Genomic DNA, 19,764 nt, shown 5'->3' on the forward strand with positions numbered 1-19,764 from the left:
GGGAGTGCATGTGTCCAAAAAGGCTGAATACAAATAGAGAACAAGACCAGCACATCCAAGCTAGTGTGAATAGGCGCCAACCAAAAAAACCCATAAAGGTTGCACCATGATTTACCAAGAATGATTACTCTAGAACATTGAAAATGCATTACTGCCATAGAAAATTGGAAAAAAGCACTATATAATGTACACATGAAATATTCATCTGCAAAAATTGCCTAAGTGCATGAAGACATGAAGACAAGTGCACACGTAGAATGGTCTACTGCGGATTTTTCCACAGCGGATTTGATAAATCTGCAGGGCAAAAACGCTGCGTTTTTGCTGCAGATTTGCCACGATTATTTTGCGGTTTCACTGCGGTTTTACACCTGCGGTTTTCTATTATGGAGCAGGTGTAAAACCGCTGCGGAATCTGCAGAAAGAAGTGACATGCTGCGGAATGTAAACCGCTGCGTTTCCGCGCATTTTTATCCGCAGCATGGGCACAGCGTTTTCTGTTTCCCATAGGTTTACATTGTAATGTAAACTTATGGGAAACTGCTGCGGACCCGCTGCGGATCCGCAGCAAAATCCGCATCGTGTTCACATAGCCGTAACCTTTGCCAGCCTGTTGTAGTACTGATGTACTGCTATGCATATAGTAAATGGGCATAAACAATCAAATAACCCAAAAAAGGCTGCGAAGTGCTCAAGTGCATGTGGCCATGTATGCAAATTGCCTCTTCTGAGAAAAAGAGGACTTAACTCTATAGCGCCACCTGTTGGAAGTAGCAATCCTACAAGTCACAATCAACCCTCTAATGAGTCGTGCAATATGACTTAGGATAAAAGCCAAATCGGTATCTCAATTCGCAGACACGGTGTTTCGGGTTGTTGGCCCTCGTCAGTGCGAAGCATGAGAACTGATTTGGCTAGGTGAGAGGCTCTGGAATGGGGTCTAAGGGGTATCGTTTCTCCTTATGGCGAGTGACATACCATCTCTGGCTTGTCAAGGTAAGGAGGCTTAGTTGCCGTACAATGCTCCTCTGGGAAACTAAATATGCAAATTGCCTCTTCTGAGAAAAAGAGGACTTAACTCTATAACGCCACCTGTTGGAAGTAGCGATCCTACAAGTCACAATCAACCCTCTAACGAGTCGTGCAATATGACTTAGGATAAAAGCCAAATCAGTATCTCAATTCGCAGACACGGTGTTTCGGGCTGTTGGCCCTCGTCAGTGCGAAGCATGAGAACTGATTTGGCTAGGTGAGAGGCTCTGGACTGGGGTCTAAGGGGTATCGTTTCTCCTTATGGAGAGTGACATACCATCTCTGGCTTGTCAAGGTAAGGAGGCTTAGTTGCCGTACAATGCTCCTCTGGGAAATTAAATATGCAAATTGCCTCTTCTGAGAAAAAGAGGACTTAACTCTATAGCGCCACCTGTTGGAAGTAGCGATCCTACAAGTCACAATCAACCCTCTAACGAGTCGTGCAATATGACTTAGGATAAAAGCCAAATCAGTATCTCAATTCGCAGACACGGTGTTTCGGGCTGTTGACCCTCGTCAGTGCGAATCATGAGAACTGATTTGGCTAGGTGAGAGGCTCTGGACTGGGGTCTAAGGGGTATCGTTTCTCCTTATGGAGAGTGACATACCATCTCTGGCTTGTCAAGGTAAGGAGGCTTATTTGCCGTACAATGCTCTTCTGGGAAATTAAATATGCAAATTGCCTCATGTGGCCATGTAAACATTCACTAGCATGTGACACCATTAGGATCAACTTTGCACTTTGTAGCCTTTTTTGGGTTATTTGATTGTTTCTGCCCATTTACTATATGCATAGCAGTACATCAGTACCACAACAGGCTGGCAAAGGTTACAGGTTTTCATGCACTTAGGCACTTCTTTGTACCCTTTTCCTCCTTTTTGGCGGGGCCTGTTTATGTATATCCAGGCTTACCTGTTTGAGGCATATCAGCACTTCATAAGTATAACATAGTCGTGGTTACCATGTATCGGGCCCAGAGTTATTTTTAGGATCTGTGCAACAATTCTTTATATACACCATGAGTGGTTTCTGAGGTAGACCTGTTTTTTTTTACAAGAGGCATCATCATCACTTTTGTGAGATTCTTGTTGAATTCTGTATTATAGATAAAGTTTTCATCTTTCTACATTCCTTGTCTGTCCAGTATTTTGGATGGTTTGGTTATGTATAAGTTCACATTTGCATATATGTGCGCAGCGTACATCTGTATACATGCATTCAAATGCATGTTTATGCAGCGTTTACCCACATCAGCTTACGCATGATGGAAAAAAAAACGCTGCATGTGCATGCATCTGTATGCGTTTGTAGCCTGCGTTTGCATTTTTTATGCACATGTTTGATATTTCCAGGAAGGCGTCTCAATCAGTTCCTGGACATGCGCTGTCTGAAGTACGGAAGCGCATCGAACACATGCGTTCCCATAGACAGTAATGTGTTTTTTAATGCACTCATCCGCATATGCATGTCTGCGCATATTTGACGGATTTCTGACGCCTCCAAAAATGCAACATGTTGCGTTCGCCGCGCCCAGCCACACACCGCAAAACGATGCATGCGTACGCAAAAGAATGAGTATACATGTCCATGCATATGAGTCGCCTGCCAGGGCCGTGGGGTACTCAGTACCGGGTCCAGTGTTCACAGGAGGATGTCATGGTGGCGACCCGGTCCGTGGCCCTGGGCGCCCATGTAAAAGGGGAAGGTCTTTAAAGGGAATAAAGTTTATGTACGTGACGCCACCTGTAGTATTCGGTCAGTGGGGACCGACGCTGCTTTAAGGGGTCCTCTGGGGTGATGTTATGGCAGCTTCACACAGGTGAAGTATATCCCCAGGGCTCCCGGTGTGTAGATGGAAGATGGTGAATGGCGCAGTAAAGAACGAGGACACAGGGTTGCAGTCTCTTTACCTGGTTTACTGAAGTCTTCAGCAGCCACAGTCCAGGGCACCAGATCACAGGGCAGGCAGGGTCCGGCCGGCTTGGAGGCAAGTCCAGAGTCCCCTTATACAGGTGGAAATCAAAGCCTTCCTCTAGCGCCGTGGTGTTGTAGTTCCTTACTGCCTATGGCTTCATGTAAGGTCCTCACAGGTGTTCACTCTCTGTCCCCCATATAGGATAGGACTTGAGCCGGTTTATAGGGACTCTAACATGCCCCGGGCTCTACAGGTGTCACCATGCCTCCTGGGTATTAAGGCAGACAGGTAACTTGGACTTCAGCTGTCCTGCCGGTCTCTGATGTAAGTCATGGAGTTCCTTACAGTCCTCGGTGGTCAGGCTACCGGATATCTGCACTTCAGAGTGAGGCAGCCTGCTCGTGGCTGGTCTCCCCTGATGTTCTCCTTTTTGCTTCACTCTCCTTCACTCTCACTGAACAATGTTCAGCTTTCTGCGCGTCTCTTTCCAGGAGCTGTGGTGCTTCAGACCACACGGCCCCTTCAGACGTTCTGACCCTCTAGGTCCATCTGCTCTCTTCTGTCTCTCTGACAATCTGCCTGAAACTGACTTTCCCTCCAAGACCACAATATATATAGGGGAGTCACATAGTAAATAGGATAAAAAGCTCCCCCTTGTGGCCTGGAGTGTGAACATGTGTGTATGGTGATTACCTGATGAGAGTTATCTCCCATCGCTTCCAAACATAATAATATAATCATTTTTATTTATATAGCGCCAACATATTCCGCAGTGCTTTACAACTTATAGAGGGGACTTGTACAGACAATAGACATAACAGCATAACAGAAATCACAGTTCAAAACAGATACCAGGAGGAATGAGGGCCCTGCTCGCAAGCTTACAAACTATGAGGAAAAGGGGAGACACGAGAGGTGTATGGTAACAATTGCTTTAGTTATTTGGACCAGCCATAGTGTAAGGCTCTGGTGTTCATGTAAAGCTGCATGAACCAGTTAACTGCCTAAGTATGTAGCAGTACAGACACAGAGTGCTATTAACTGCATAAAGTGTATGAGAACATGATGCGAGGAACCTGATTATGTTTTTTTTTTTTTTAATTAGGCCACACAGGGATAGTTAGGTTAATGCATTGAGGCGGTAGGCCAGTCTGAACAAATGAGTTTTTAGGGCATGCTTAAAACTGTGGGGATTGGGGATTAATCGTATTAACCTAGGTAGTGCATTCCAAAGAATCGGCGCAGCACGTGTAAAGTCTTGGAGACGGGAGTGGGAGGTTCTGATTATTGAGGATGCTAACCTGAGGTAATTAGCGGAGCGGAGGGCACGGGTAGGGTGGTAGACTGAGACCAGAGAGGAGATGTAGGGTGGTGCTGAGCCATGGAGTGCTTTGTGGATGAGGGTAGTAGTTTTGTACTGGATTCTGGAGTGGATAGGTAGCCAGTGTAATGACTGGCACAAGGTAGAGGCATCGGCGTAACGGTTGGTGAGGAATATGATCCTGGCAGCAGCATTCAGGACAGTTTGGAGCGGGGAGAGTTTGGTAAGAGGAAGGCCGATTAGTAGAGAGTTACAATAGTCCAGACGAGAATGAATAAGGGTACCGTCACACACTGAAATTTTCATCGCTGCGACGGCACGATTTGTGACGTCGCAGCGTCGTATAATCATCGCTCCAGCGTCGTAGACTGCGGTCACACGTTGCAATCACGGCGTTGGAGCGATGCCGAAGTCCCCGGGTAACCAGGGTAAACATCGGGTAACTAAGCGCAGGGCCGCGCTTAGTACCCCGATGTTTACCCTGGTTACCAGCGTAAACGTAAAAAAACAAACAGTACATACTCACCCGTCGGTGTCCTTCAGGTCCCTTGCCGTCTGCTTCCTGCTCTGAGTGCAGCCGTACAGTGAGAGCAGATCGCAGCACCGCTAAGGGCCGCGCTTAGTAACCCGATGTTTACCCTGGTTACCAGCGTAAACGTAAAAAAACAAACAGTACATACTCACCCGTCGGTGTCCTTCAGGTCCCTTGCCGTCTGCTTCCTGCTCTGAGTGCAGCCGTACAGTGAGAGCAGATCGCAGCACCGCTATGGTAACCCGATATTTACCCTGGTTACCATTGTAAAAGTAAAAAAAAAAAACAGTACATACTCACATTCTGATGTCTGTCACGTCCCCCGGCGTCCACAGGGTTACGCGCTGCTGCCGAGAACTTCCTGCACTGACTGTGTCAGCGCCGACCGTAAAGCAAAGCACAGCGGTGACGTCACCGCTGTGCTCTGCTTTACTGCCGGCGCTGACACATTCAGTGCAGGAAGCTCTGAGCAGCAGCGCGTAACCCTGTTACATGTACATGTAACCCTGTTACATGTACATGTAACGTTTTTTTTGTGCCGACGGTCCGTCAAAACACAACGCATCTGCCACACGACGGATGCGACGTGTGGCAATCCGTCGCAATGCTCCACTAATGCAAATCTATGGAGAAAAAAACGCATCCTGCGGGCAACTTTGCAGGATGCGTTTTTTCTACAAAACAACGCATTGCGACGTGTGTCCTGAGGCTGCTTTCACAGTCATACTGTGAAGAAAATGCCCGAAGTTGGCAGCAGAAGCAATCTTAAGACGCTTCCGCTGCTTCATTGTAAGGTCCGGGGAGGAGGGGGCGGAGTTTCGGCAGTGCATGCGTGGTCAAAAATGGCGGTCCCGACGCACAAAAAAATTTAACTTTTTTTGTGCCGGCGGTGCGCCACAACACGACGCAACCGCCCCCACCTCCCCGCACTTCCCCGCACCTCACAATGGGGTGGCGGATGCGCTGGAAAAATGCATCCGCTGCCCCCGTTGTGCGGCGCAGAGAACGCTAGCGTCGGGAACCTTGGCCCGACGCACCGCGACGGGCCGAGCCCGACGCTAGTGTGAAAGTAGCCTTAGGCTTCTTTCACACTAGCGTCGGGCTCGGCCCATCGCAGTGCGTCGGGCCGAGGTTACCGACGCTAGCGTTGTATACGCCGCACAACGGGGGCAGCGGATGCATTTTTCCAGCGCATCCGCCGCCCCATTGTGAGGTGCGGGGAGGTGGGGGCGGAGTTCCGGCCGCGCATGCGCGGTCGGAAATGGCGGTCCGTCGCCAGCAAAAAACGTTACATGTAACGTTTTTTGCAGCTGACGGTCCGCCACAACACGGCGCAACAGTCGCGCGACGGTTGCGACGTGTGGCAATGCGTCGCAAATGCGTCGCTAATGTTAGTCAATGGGAAAAAAACGCATCCTGCAGGATGCGTTTTTTCTCCTAAACGACGCATTGCGACGTAGGCAAAACGACGCTAGTGTGAGGGTATGTGCACACGTCAGGATTTTGTCAGGCTTTTTCATCAGGTTTTGTAGCCAAAACCAGGAGTGGGTGATAAATGCAGAAGTGGTGCATATGTTTCTATTAGGCCGGGGACACACTTAACGTATAAAAAAACGGTCCGTTTTTCACGGCCGAGAATCGCACAAATGTTTCAAAAACAGTGATCCGTGTGCAGTGCGAGGATGCGATTTTCTCGCATCAAATGATCCGTGTGACATCCGTGTGACATCCGTATGGCATCCGTATGCCGAGATTTTCTCGCAAGCTTGCAAAACCGACATCTAATGGATTTATGTGCTCAAATGTTCAGGAAAACATATATACAGTATATATATATATATATATATATATATATATATATATATATATATATATATATATATATATATATATATATATATATATATATATTCTGTATTTATATTTCATTCAGCGCGATATCTGTGAAAAGCCGGTAATTCAATTGCCGGCTTTGCATTTCTCTTTCACAAACCCGACAGGATATGAGACATGGTTTACATACAGTAAACCATCTCATATCCCCCTTTTTTTTGCATATTCCACACTACTAATGTTAGTAGTGTGTATGTGCAAAATTTGGCCGCTGTAGCTGCTAAAATAAAGGGTTAAATGGCGGAAAAAATTGGCGTGGGCTCCCGCGCAATTTTCTCCGCCAGAATGGTAAAGCCAGTGACTGAGGGCAGATATTAATAGCCAGGAGAGGGTCCATGGTTATTGGCCCCCCCCGTGGCTAAAAACATCTGCCCCCAGCCACCCCAGAAAAGGCACATCTGGAAGATGCGCCTATTCTGGCACTTGGCCACTCTCTTCCCACTCCCTGTAGCGGTGGGCTATGGGGTAATGAAGGGTTAATGCCACCTTGCTATTGGAAGGTGACATTAAGCCAGATTAATAATGGAGAGGCGTCAATTATGACACCTATCCATTATTAATCCAATTGTTTGAAAGGGTTAAAAAACACACACACATGATTTAAAAGTATTTTAATGAAATAAACACAGCGGTTGTTTTAATATTTTATTGCTCTCTCAATCCATTTTCAGACCCTCGCTTGGCAAAACAATAAACACACAATATACATACCCTCTCTGATGTCCTATCACGTCCCACGAGGTAATCCATCTGGAGGGGTTAACTTATATTACAGGCACGAGCTGCGCTAAACCACTCGCTCGTGTCTGTAATCCCCGGGTGCTGAAAGGAAAGCAGAGTGATCTATACTTACATTCAGTCGCGGTGATGCGCCCCTGCTGGATGTTCTCATGAACTGCAGCCTGGGAACTTTTTCCCACGCTCCAGGTCATATGAGGACATCCACCAGGGGGCGCATCACCGCGACTGAAGGAAATGTAGGTCAATGACCTACAATTCCTTCATTCGCCGGGGAATTACAAGCACGAGCACACCGCTGCATTAGCAGGGCTCCTGCTTGTAAATTATTTTAACCCCTTCAGATGGATTACCTCGTGGGACGTGTTAGGACATCAGAGAGGGTATGTATATTGTGTGTTTATTGTTTTGCCAAGCGAGGGTCTGAAAATGGATTGAGAGAGCAATAAAATATTAACCCCTTCACCCCCAAGGGTGGTTTGCACGTTAATGACCGGGCCAATTTTTACAATTCTGACCACTGTCGCTTTATGAGGTTATAACTCTGGAACGCTTCAACGGATCTTGGCGATTCTGACATTGTTTTCTCGTGACATATTGTACTTCATGATAGTGGTAAAATTTCTTTGATATTACCTGCGTTTATTTGCAAAAAAAATGGAAATTTGGCGAAAATTTTGAAAATTTTGCAATTTTCCAACTTTGAATTTTTATGCCCTTAAATCACAGAGATATGTCACACAAAATACTTAATAAGTAACATTTCCCACATGTCTACTTTACATCAGCACAATTTTGGAACCAAAATTTTTTTTTGTTAGGGAGTTATAAGGGTTAAAAGTTGACCAGCAATTTCTCATTTTTACAACACCATTTTTTTTTAGGGACCACATCTCATTTGAAGTCATTTTGAGGGGTCTATATGATAGAAAATACCCAAGTGTGACACCATTCTAAAAACTGCACCCCTCAAGGTGCTCAAAACCATATTCAAGAAGTTTATTAACCCTTCTGGTGCTTCACAGGAATTTTTGTAATGTTTAAATAAAAATGAACATTTAACTTTTTTTCACAAAAAATTTACTTCAGCTCCAATTTGTTTTATTTTACCAAGGGTAACAGGAGAAAATGGACACCAAAAGTTGTTGTACAATTTGTCCTGAGTACGCCGATACCCCATATGTGGGGGTAAACCACTGTTTGTGCGCATGACCGAGCTCGGAAGTGAAGGAACGCCATTTGACTTTTCAATGCAAAATTGACTGGAATTGAGATGGGACGCCATGTTGCGTTTGGGGAGCCCCTGATGTGCCTAAACATTGAAACCCCCCACAAGTGACACCATTTTGGAAAGTAGACCCCCTAAGGAACTTATCTAGAGGTGTGGTGAGCACTTTGACCCACCAAGTGCTTCACAGAAGTTTATAATGCAGAACCGTAAAAATAAAAAAATCACATTTTTTCACAAAAATTATTTTTCGCCCCCAATTTTTTATTTTCCCAAGGGTAAGAGAAGAAATTGGACCCCAAAAGTTGTTGTACAATTCGTCCTGAGTACGCTGATACCCCATATGTGGGGATAAACCACTGTTTGGGCGCATGGCAGACCTCGGAAGGGAAGGAGCGCCGTTTGACTTTTCAATGCAAAATTGACAGGAATTGAGATGGGACGTCATGTTGCATTTGGAGAGCCACTGATGTGCCTAAACATTGAAACCCCCCACAAGTGACACCATTTTGGAAAGTAGACCCCCTAAGGAACTTATCTAGAGGTGTGGTGAGCACTTTGACCCACCAAGTGCTTCACAGAATTTTATAATGCAGAACCGTAAAAATAAAAAAATCATATTTTTTCACAAAAATTATCTTTTCACCCCCAATTTTTTATTTTCCCAAGGGTAAGAGAAGAAATTGGACCCCAAAAGTTGTTGTACAATTTGTCCTGAGTACGCTGATACCCCATATGTGGGGGTAAACCACTGTTTGGGCGCATGGGAGAGCTCGGAAGGGAAGTAGCACCGTTTGACTTTTCAATGCAAAATTGACAGGAATTGAGATGGGACGTCATGTTGCGTTTGGAGAGCCACTGATGTGCCTAAACATTGAAACCCCCCACAAGTGACACCATTTTGTAAAGTAGACCCCCTAAGGAACTTATCTAGATGTGTTTTGAGCGCTTTGACCCACCAAGGGCTTCACAGAAGTTAATAATGCAGAGCCGTAAAAATAAAACAAAAATTTTTTCCCACAAAAATTATTTTTTTAGCCCCCAGTTTTGTATTTTCCCGAGGGTAGCAGGAGAAATTGGACCCCAAAATTTGTTATCCAAGTTGTCCTGAGTGCGATGATACACCATAAGTGGGGAGAACCACTGTTTGGGCGCATGGGAGGGCTCGGAAAGGAAGGAGTGCCATTTGGAATGCAGGCTTAGATGGAATGGTCTGCAGGCGTCACATTGCGTTTGCAGAGCCCCTAATGTACCTAAACAGTAGAAACCCCCCACAAGTGACACCATGTTGGAAAGTAGACCCCCTAAGGAACTTATCTAGATGTGTGGTGAGCGCTTTGACCCACCAAGGGCTTCACAGAAGTTTATAATGCAGAGCCGTAAAAATAAAACTAAAATTTTTTCCCACAAAATTTATTTTTCAGCCCCCAGTTTTGTATTTTCCCGAGGGTAACAGGAGAAATTGGACCCCAAAAGTTGTTGTCCAAGTTGTCCTGAGTGCGCTGATACCCCATATGTGGGGGGGAACCACCGTTTGGACGCATGGAAGGGCTCGGAAGTGAAGGAGCGCCATTTGGAATGCAGACTTAGATGGAATGGTCTGCAGGCGTCACATTGCGTTTGCAGAGCCCCTAATGTACCTAAACAGTAGAAGCCCCGCACAAGTGACCCCATTTTGGAAACTAGACCCCCCAAGGAACTTATCTAGATGTGTTGTAAGAACTTTGAACCCCCAAGTGTTTCACTACAGTTTATAACGCAGAGCCGTGAAAATAAAAAATATTTTTTTTTTCCCACAAAAATTATTTTTTAGCCCCCAGTTTTGTATTTCCCCAGGGGTAACAGGAGAAATTGGACCCCAAAGGTTATTGTCCTATTTGTCCCGAGTACGCTGCTACCCCATATGTTGGGGTAAACCCCTGTTTGGGCACACGGGAAAGCTCGGAAGGGAAGGAGCACTGTTTTACTTTTTCAACGCAGAATTGGCTGGAATTGAGATTGGACGCCATGTCGCGTTTGGAGAGCCCCTGATGTGCCGAAACAGTGGAAACCCCCCAATTATAACTGAAACCCTAATCCAAACACACCCCTAACCCTAATCCCAACAGTAACCCTAACCACACCTCTAACCCTGACACACCCCTAACCCTAATCCCAACCCTATTCCCAACCGTAAATGTAATCTAAACCCTAACCGTAACTTTAGCCCCAACCCTAACCCTAACTTTAGCCCCAACCCTAACTGTAGCCTTAACCCTAGCTCCAACCCTAGCCCTAATGGGAAAATGGAAATAAATACATTTTTTTTTTTTCCTAACTAAGGGGGTGATGAAGGGGGGGTTTGATTTACTTTTATAGCGAGTTTTTTAGCGGATTTTTATGATTGGCAGCCGTCACACACTGAAAGACGCTTTTCATTGCAAAAAATATTTTTTGCGTTACCACATTTTGAGAGCTATAAATTTTCCATATTTTGGTGCACAGAGTCATGTGAGGTCTTGTTTTTTGCGGGACGAGTTGTCGTTTTTATTGGTAACATTTTCGGACATGTGACAGTTTTTGATCGCTTTTTATTCCGATTTTTGTGAGGCAGAATGACCAAAAACCAGCTATTCATGAATTTCTTTTGGGGGAGGCGTTTATACCGTTCCGCGTTTGGTAAAATTGATAAGCAGTTTTATTCTTCGGGTCAGAACGATTACAGTGATACCTCATTTATATTATTTTTTTATGTTTTGGCGCTTTTATATGATAAAAACTATTTTATGGAAAAAATAATTATTTTTGCATCGCTTTATTCTCAGGACTATAACTTTTTTATTTTTTTGCTGATCATGCTGTATGGCGGCTCGTTATTTGCGGGACAAGATGGCGCTTTCAGCGGTACCATGGTTATTTATATCTGTCTTTTTGATCGCGTGTTATTCCACTTTTTGTTCGGCGGTATGATAATAAAGCGTTGTTTTTTGCCTCGTTTTTTTTTTTTTCTTACGGTGTTTACTGAAGGGGTTAACTAGTGGGCCAGTTTTATAGGTCGGGTCGTTACGGACGCGGCGATACTAAATACGTGTACTTTTATTTTTTTTTTTTTATTATTTAGATAAAGAAATGTATTTATGGGAATAATATTTTATTTTTTTTTTCATTATTTTGGAATATTTTTTTTTATTTTTTTTTACACATTTGGAAATTTTTTTTTTTACTTTGTTAGTTTGCCCCAGGGGGGGACAATACAGATCGGTGATCTGTCAGTTTGCATAGCACTCTGACAGATCACCGATCTGAGAGAAGCGCAGGCTTCTGTGAAGCCACCTCCCTCCCTGCAGGACCCGGATCCGCGGCCATCTTGGATCCGGGTCTGGAGCAGGCAGGGAGGGAGGTAAGACCCTCGCAGCAACGCGATCACATCGCGTTGCTCCGAGGGTCTCAGGGAAGCCCGCAGGGAGCCCCCTCCCTGCGCGATGCTTCCCTGCACCGCCGGCACATCGCGATCATGTTTGATCGCGGTGTGCCGGGAGTTAATGTGCCGGGAGCGGTCCGTGACCGCTCCTGGCACATAGTGCCGGATGTCAGCTGCGATAGGCAGCTGACACCCGGCCGCGATCGGCCGCGCTCCCCCCGTGAGCGCCGCCGATCGCGCTGGACGTACTATCCCGTCCGTGGTCATGGGGGCCCACCCCACCTCGACGGGATAGTACGTCCGATGTCAGGAAGGGGTTAAAACAACCGCTGTGTTTATTTCATTAAAATACTTTTAAATCATGTGTGTGTTTTTTAACCCTTTCAAACAATTGGATTAATAATGGATAGGTGTCATAATTGACGCCTCTCCATTATTAATCTGGCTTAATGTCACCTTCCAATAGCAAGGTGGCATTAACCCTTCATTACCCCATAGCCCACCGCTACAGGGAGTGGGAAGAGAGTGGCCAAGTGCCAGAATAGGCGCATCTTCCAGATGTGCCTTTTCTGGGGTGGCTGGGGGCAGATGTTTGTAGCCAGGGGGGGCCAATAACCATGGACCCTCTCCTGGCTATTAATATCTGCCCTCAGTCACTGGCTTTACCATTCTGGCGGAGAAAATTGCGCGGGAGCCCACGCCAATTTTTTCCGCCATTTAACCCTATATTTTAGCAGCTACAGCGGCCAAATTTTGCACATACACACTACTAACATTAGTAGTGTGGCATATGCAAAAAAAAAAGGGGGATATGAGATGGTTTACTGTATGTAAACCATGTCTCATATCCTGTCGGGTTTGTGAAGGAGAAATGCAAAGGCGGCAATTGAATTACCGGCTTTTCTAGAGAACACCGCTGCATATTTCTCGCAATGCACACGCATGGTCTGTGTGTAATCCGATTTATTCTCGCCCCCATAGACTTTCATTGGCGAGTCTCGGCCGAGATATGCTGACAATCGCAGCCTGCTGCGAGTTCCCTCGGATCCGAAATACGGTGGAGAAAATATCGGATGATGGGAGCTGAACCATAGATTAACATTGGGCCGAGTGCTATGCGATTTTTTATCGCATAGCACTCGTCCGTATTACGGTCTAGTGTGACCCCGGCCTTATACTTTTCCTCTAATTGTTCCACTCCTGGTTTTGGCTACAAATCCTGATGAAAAATCCTGACAAAATCCTGACGTGTGCACATAGCCTGAAAGTAGCCTCCAGACGCACACAGCTCAGCACACGCGTGCACGCTGCAGTCACTCGCACGCGAGGGACCGTCTCCTCCACACTGCTCAAATACACAGCTGCAGAAACCTCGCCCCATACTCGCATAGGCCACGCCCATTCCCGTCCAGGTTCAGTTCCGTCATCATCTATGGTAAACATTGTTGTCCGGAAACTACATTTCCCATCAACCCCCAGAGCAGCTTCCGGGAACTGCAGCGATTTGTACGGGCTGCTCCTTAGCGGCTGTGACTTGCAGCCTGCTCTGCGGGGAGCTTCGGCTTGTAGTGCCGGCCGCGCTTCCTGGCGGTCTCACGGCTGCGGTGTCCCCGGGGCAGGTGAGTCGTGTCTCCCGGTGGTGTGTCCCTGTCCCAGCTTCCCTATGTCGCCCAGAGATGGACGGAGGGGCGGTGTGCGCTGGTGATAGCCCACTAGTGGCAGAACAAGCTGCGGCCGTTGCTCCTTTCCTGACCGTGTGCACTGCCCCTCCTAACAGCGCCCACCCTGCTAGGACCCGCGCCCCTCCTCAGTCCTCACCTGTGCTTGTGTGAATGACACTGCTGTTTGTATAAAATGGTGTCACATTTGGGGACTTCACGACATATAGGTCCGAAAAAGTCACTTCAAAACTGAACAAGTCTTTAAAAAGTAAGTGTTGAAACATTTCCTTGGAAAAAAAAGACTGCTACAACTGTAAACCTTAGAACATCGTAACAAAATAAAAACATTTTACAAATGGTGCTGATGTACAGCAGAGATGGGGAAATGTTATTTATTAACTGTTTTGTGGTCTGACTACCTGGATTAAAGGGATAATCAAAGTTGGGAAAGTGCTAAAGGATTAGATTTGTTTGTTGTTGACATTTCTGATTGTTATAACTAAAGGCAGAAAATATTGTACTTTGCTAATGATACATTTGTAAATCTCAAAATGAGATCTCTTGAAGCGTTCCAGTTATTACCACGTAAAGTGACACTGGTCATAGTTGAAAAATTTGGCCCGGTCACTAAGAGGTTAAGAGCGTTGTGATGCCTGGTGCGCCCCCCTGCTGGGAGGAGATGAACTTTATTTCTCTTGGCAGCATTCGTCTGCCAGTCACAAGGGCGGTGCAGGTCCAGTCCCTGCTCTGTGTATAAAGGGCGGTGCAGGTTCAGTCCCTGCTCTGTGTATAAAGGGCGGTGCAGGTTCAGTCCCTGCTCTGTGTATAAAGGGCGGTGCAGGTTCAGTCCCTGTGTATAAAGGGTGGTGCAGGTTCAGTCCCTGCTCTGTGTATAAAGGGCGATGCAGGTTCAGTCACCACTGTGTGTGAAAGGCAATGCAGTTCCAGTACCTGCTCTGTGTATAAAGGGCGGTGCAGGTTCAGTCACCACTCTGTATAAAGGGCGGCGCAGGCGCAGGTTCAGTCCCTGCTCTGTGTATAAAGGGCGATGCAGGCGTAGGTTCAGTCACCGCTCTGTGTATAAAGGGCGGTGCAGGTTCAGTCCCCTGCTCTGTGTATAAAGGGCGGTGCAGGTTCAGTCCCTGCTCTGTGTATAAAGGGCGATGCAGGTTCGGTCACCACTGTGTGTGAAGGGCAATGCAGTTCCAGTACCTGCTCTGTGTATAAAGGGCGGTGCAGGCGCAGGTTCATTCCCTGCTCTGTGTATAAAGGGCGATGCAGGCGCAGGTTCAGTCACCGCTCTGTGTATAAAGGGCGGTGCAGGTTCAGTCCCTGTTACGTGTATAAAGGGCGGTGCAGGTTCAGTCACCACTCTGTGTGTGAAGGGCGGTGCAGGTTCAGTCCCTGTTACGTGTATAAAGGGCGGTGCAGGTTCAGTCACCGCTCTGTGTATAAAGGGCGGTGCAGGTTCAGTCCTTGCTCTGTGTATAAAGGGCGATGCAGGTTCAGTCACCACTCTGTGTGTGAAGGGCGGTGCAGGTTCAGTCCCTGTTACGTGTATAAAGGGCGGTGCAGGTTCAGTCACCGCTCTGTGTATAAAGGGCGGTGCAGGTTCAGTCCTTGCTCTGTGTATAAAGGGCGGTGCAGTCGCAGGTTCAGTCCCTGCTCTGTGTATAAAGGGCGGTGCAGATCCAGTCCCTGCTCTGTGTATAAAGGGCGGTGCAGTTTGTCACTGCTCTGTGTATAAAGAGAGGTGCAGGTTCAGTCCCTGCTCTGTGTATAAAGGGCGGTGCAGGTTCAGTCCCTGCTCTGTGTATGAAGGGCGGTGCAGTTTCAGTCACTGCTCTGTGTATAAAGAAAGGTGCAGGTTCAGTCCCTGCTCTGTGTATAAAGAGAGGTGCAGGTTCAGTCCCTGCTCTGTGTATAAAGGGCGGTGCAGGTTCAGTCCCTGCTCTGTGTATAAAGGGCGGTGCAGGTTCAGTCCCTGCTCTGTGTATAAAGGGCGGTGCAGGTTCAGTCCCTGCTCTGTGTATAAAGGGCGGTGCAGGTTCAGTTCCTGTGTATAAAGGGTGGTGCAGGTTCAGTCCCTGCTCTGTGTATAAAGGGCGGTGCAGGTTCAGTCCCTGCTCTGTAAAAAGGGCGGTGCAGGTTCAGTCCCTGCTCTGTATAAAGGGCGGTGCAGGTTCAGTCACTGCTCTGTGTATAAAGGGCGGTGCAGGTTCAGTCCCCTGCACTGTGTATAAAGGGCGGTGCAGGTTCAGTCCCCTGCTCTGTGTATAAAGGGCGGTGCAGGTTCAGTCCCCTGCTCTGTGTATAAAGGGCGGTGCAGGTTCAGTCCCTGCTCTGTGTATAAAGGGCGGTGCAGGTTCAGTCCCTGCTCTGTGTATAAAGGGCGGTGCAGGTTCAGTCACTGCTCTGTGTATAAAGGGCGGTGCAGGTTCAGTCCCTGTGTGTAAAGGGTGGTGCAGGTTCAGTCCCTGCTCTGTGTATAAAGGGCGGTGCAGGTTCAGTCCCTGTGTGTAAAGGGTGGTGCAGGTTCAGTCCCTGCTCTGTGTATAAAGGGCGGTGCAGGTTCACTCACTGCTCTGTGTATAAAGGGCGGTGCAGGTTCACTCACTGCTCTGTGTATAAAGGACGGTGCAGGTTCAGTCACCGCTCTGTGTATAAAGGGCGGTGCTGATTCAGTCCCTGTTCTCTGTATAAAGGGCGGTGCAGGTTCAGTCCCTGTGTATAAAGGGTGGTGCAGGTTCAGTCCCTGCTCTGTGTATAAAGGGCGATGCAGGTTCAGTCCCTGCTCTGTGTATAAAGGGCGATGCAGGCGCAGGTTCAGTCACCGCTCTGTGTATAAAGGGCGGTGCTGGTTCAGTCCCTGTTCTCTGTATAAAGGGCGGTGCAGGTTCAGTCACTGCTCTGTGTATAAAGGGCGGTGCAGGTTCAGTCCTTGCTCTGTGTATAAAGGGCGATGCAGGTTCAGTCACCACTCTGTGTATAAAGGGCGGTGCAGGCGCAGATTCAGTCCCTGCTCTGTGTATAAAGGGCGATGCAGGCGCAGGTTCAGTCACCGCTCTGTGTATAAAGGGTGGTGCAGGTTCAGTCCCCTGCTCTGTGTATAAAGGGCGGTGCAGGTTCAGTCCCTGCTCTGTGTATAAAGGGCGGTGCAGGTTCAGTCCCTGCGCTTTGTATAAAGGGCGGTGCAGGTTCAGTCACTGCTCTGTGTATAAAGGGCGGTGCAGGTTCAGTCACTGCTCTGTGTATAAAGGGCGATGCAGGTTCAGTCACCACTGTGTGTGAAGGGCAATGCAGTTCCAGTACCTGCTCTGTGTATAAAGGGCGGTGCAGGCGCAGGTTCAGTCCCTGCTCTGTGTATAAAGGGCGGTGCAGGTCCAGTCCCTGCTCTGTGTATAAAGGGCGATGCAGGCGCAGGTTCAGTCACCACTCTGTGTATAAAGGGCGGTGCAGGTTCAGTCCTTGCTCTGTGTATAAAGGATGGTGCAGGTTCAGTCACCACTCTGTGTATAAAGGGCGTTGCAGGTTCAGTCCCTGCTCTGTGTATAAAGGGCGTTGCAGGTCAAGTCCCTGCTGTGTATAAAGGGTGGTGCAGGCGCAGGTCCAGTCCCTGCTCTGTGTATAAGGCTGGTCTCACACTTGCATGGGGCCGAGCTGTGGAGGGCTGCGTAGTTCCTCCTTTAAGCCCCGCCCACTGCCACACCTCTTCCGTTCAGCTCCGCCTATGTTAGCATGCTTCCTGCGTACCTATCTTTAACATTCAGTACGCAGGCCATGCGAATGCCTCTGCATGCGTCGTTTTGAGTGCGATAAAATGCAACATGTTGCGTTCAACGCAATTCGGCGCAGCGTCAAAACAATGCATGCGGAGGCATTCGCATACATTCACATGGCCTGCGTACCCAATGTTAAAGATAGGTACGCAGGACGCATGCCGACATAGGCGGAACTGAATGGAAGAGGTGCAGCAGTGGGCGGGGCTTAACGGGGGAACGACACAGCCCTTCGCAGCTCGGCCCAACGCTCTGTGTATAAAGGGCAGTGCAGGTTCAGTCCCTGTTCTGTGTATAAAGGGTGGTGCAGGTTCAGTCTCTGCTCTGTGTATAAAGGGCGGTGCAGGTTCAGTCCCTGCTCTGTATATAAAGGGCGGTGCAGGTTCAGTCCCTGTTCTGTGTATAAAGGGCGGTGCAGGTTCAGTCACTGCTTTGTGTATAAAGGGCGGTTCAGGTTCAGTCCCTGCTCTGTGTATAAAGGGCGGTGCCGGTTCAGTCCCTGCTCTGTGTATAAAGGGCGGTGCCGGTTCAGTCCCTGCTCTGTGTATAAAGGGCGGTGCCGGTTCAGTCCCTGCTCTGTGTATAAAGGGCAGTGCAGGTCCAGTCCCTGCTTTGTGTTTAAAGGGCAGTGCAAGTCCAGTCCCTGCTCTGTGTATAAAGGGCGGTGTTAGACAGGGCCGTATTCAGAGTTTCTGCTGCCCTAGTCACTTTTAGTGCTGCCTCCCCCTTTGGTGAGTATGACACTATCGGCAGTGACTTTGGCAAGAATCGCTGATGTGAAAGTTGCCTTTTGCAGCAGATCGGGCAGTTTTTCTGCATCTGCCGCGTAACGGATCACTTACGGCAACACTGCGTTCGACCTCATTCATTCCCTATGGGATTTGCGGCACTTGCCGTGATCTGGCAAATGCGGTACCATACCTTCCAACTTTTGAAGAAGGGAAAGAGGCATAAAGTTTGCGGCGCACGTAGTACGCCGCGGCAAATTTGAGGCCACGCCTCTGACCACACCCATTTCACAACTAGTCGCACTCATATCCACGTCCCCCCAAAAAATATGGCCACACAGTGCTCCATATTGTATAATGGCCACACATGATGCTCAATACTGTATAATGGCCACACATGATGCTCCATAGTGTATAATGGCCACACATGATGCTCCATACTGTAGAATGGCCCTACATGATGCTCAATACTGTATAACGGCCACCACACATGATGCTCCATACTGTATAATGGCCACACACTGTTCTCCATACTGTATAATGGCCACACATGATGCTCCATAGTGTATAATGGCCACACATGATGCTCCATAATGTATAATGGCCACACACAGTTCTCCATACTGAATAATGATCCCACATGATGCTTAATACTGTATAATGGCCACACATGATGCTCCATACTGTATAACGGCCACACATGATGCTCCATACTGTATTAGGGCCACACACAGTTCTCCATACTGTATAATGATCCCACATGATGCTCAATACTGTATAATGGCCACACATGATGCTCCATACTGTATAATGGACACACAGTTCTCCATACTGTATAATGATCCCACATGATGCTCAATACTGTATAATGACCACACATGGTGCTTCCATACTGTATAATGCCCCCCCCCCTGTATGCATGGCTCATCTCCCTCCCATCCCATATGCATGGCTCATATCCCCCCCCTCCTGTATGCATGGCTTATATTCCCCCCCTGTATGCATGAGTAGATAGAATAATATTTAGAATTGAGAGTCCTCAGTGGTTGATACCTTTTAATGGCTAACTGAAAAGATGGTAACAAATTGCAAGCTTTCGAGACTACACAGGTCTCTTCATCAGGCAAAGACTAAAAGAAATTCTGAAGAATCACATATTTATGCACAACATAGCACAGAAAAAAAAAAAACATGGATAAGACAGGTGACATGAAGCAGAATTACCATGAGTGATAAACAGTTATGTCCATAAATATTGGGCCAGTTCTTTTCAGTTAGCCATTAAAAGGTATCAACCACTGAGAAGTCTTTGCCTGATGAAGAGACCTGTGTAGTTTCGAAAGCTTGCAATTTGTTACCATCTTTTCAGTTAGCCATTAAAAGGTATCAACCACTGAGGACTCTCAATTCTAAATATTATTCTATCTACTGGCTAACACGATACCAAGATATATATCTTTCCTGTGACAGCTAACAGAGTTCAGCGTTTCTATTGTGCTCTGTGACTCTGTGGAGCAACATAGTTTGCGTTTGTTC

The 19,764-nt window shown here is 47.4% G+C and overlaps 1 protein-coding gene across 3 annotated transcripts in view; it reads left to right on the forward strand.

The window, feature by feature from the left end:
• The first annotated feature begins 13,526 nt into the window (after positions 1-13,526).
• The window catches only part of TCP11L1 (t-complex 11 like 1), a 198,592-nt gene continuing 192,354 nt past the window's right edge, over positions 13,527-19,764 (forward strand). For 2 of the 3 annotated variants that reach the window (XR_013221606.1, XM_077288103.1), the window contains exon 1: positions 13,527-13,679. The gene's annotated coding sequence lies outside the window, so the exon portion shown is untranslated. Of the gene's footprint in view, positions 13,680-13,728; positions 13,990-19,764 lie in introns of those variants that run through there. The other variant, XM_077288105.1, reaches the window with a different exon arrangement.

This window comes from Ranitomeya variabilis, chromosome 2 (assembly GCF_051348905.1).
Source record: "Ranitomeya variabilis isolate aRanVar5 chromosome 2, aRanVar5.hap1, whole genome shotgun sequence".
Lineage (NCBI taxonomy): Eukaryota > Metazoa > Chordata > Amphibia > Anura > Dendrobatidae > Ranitomeya > Ranitomeya variabilis.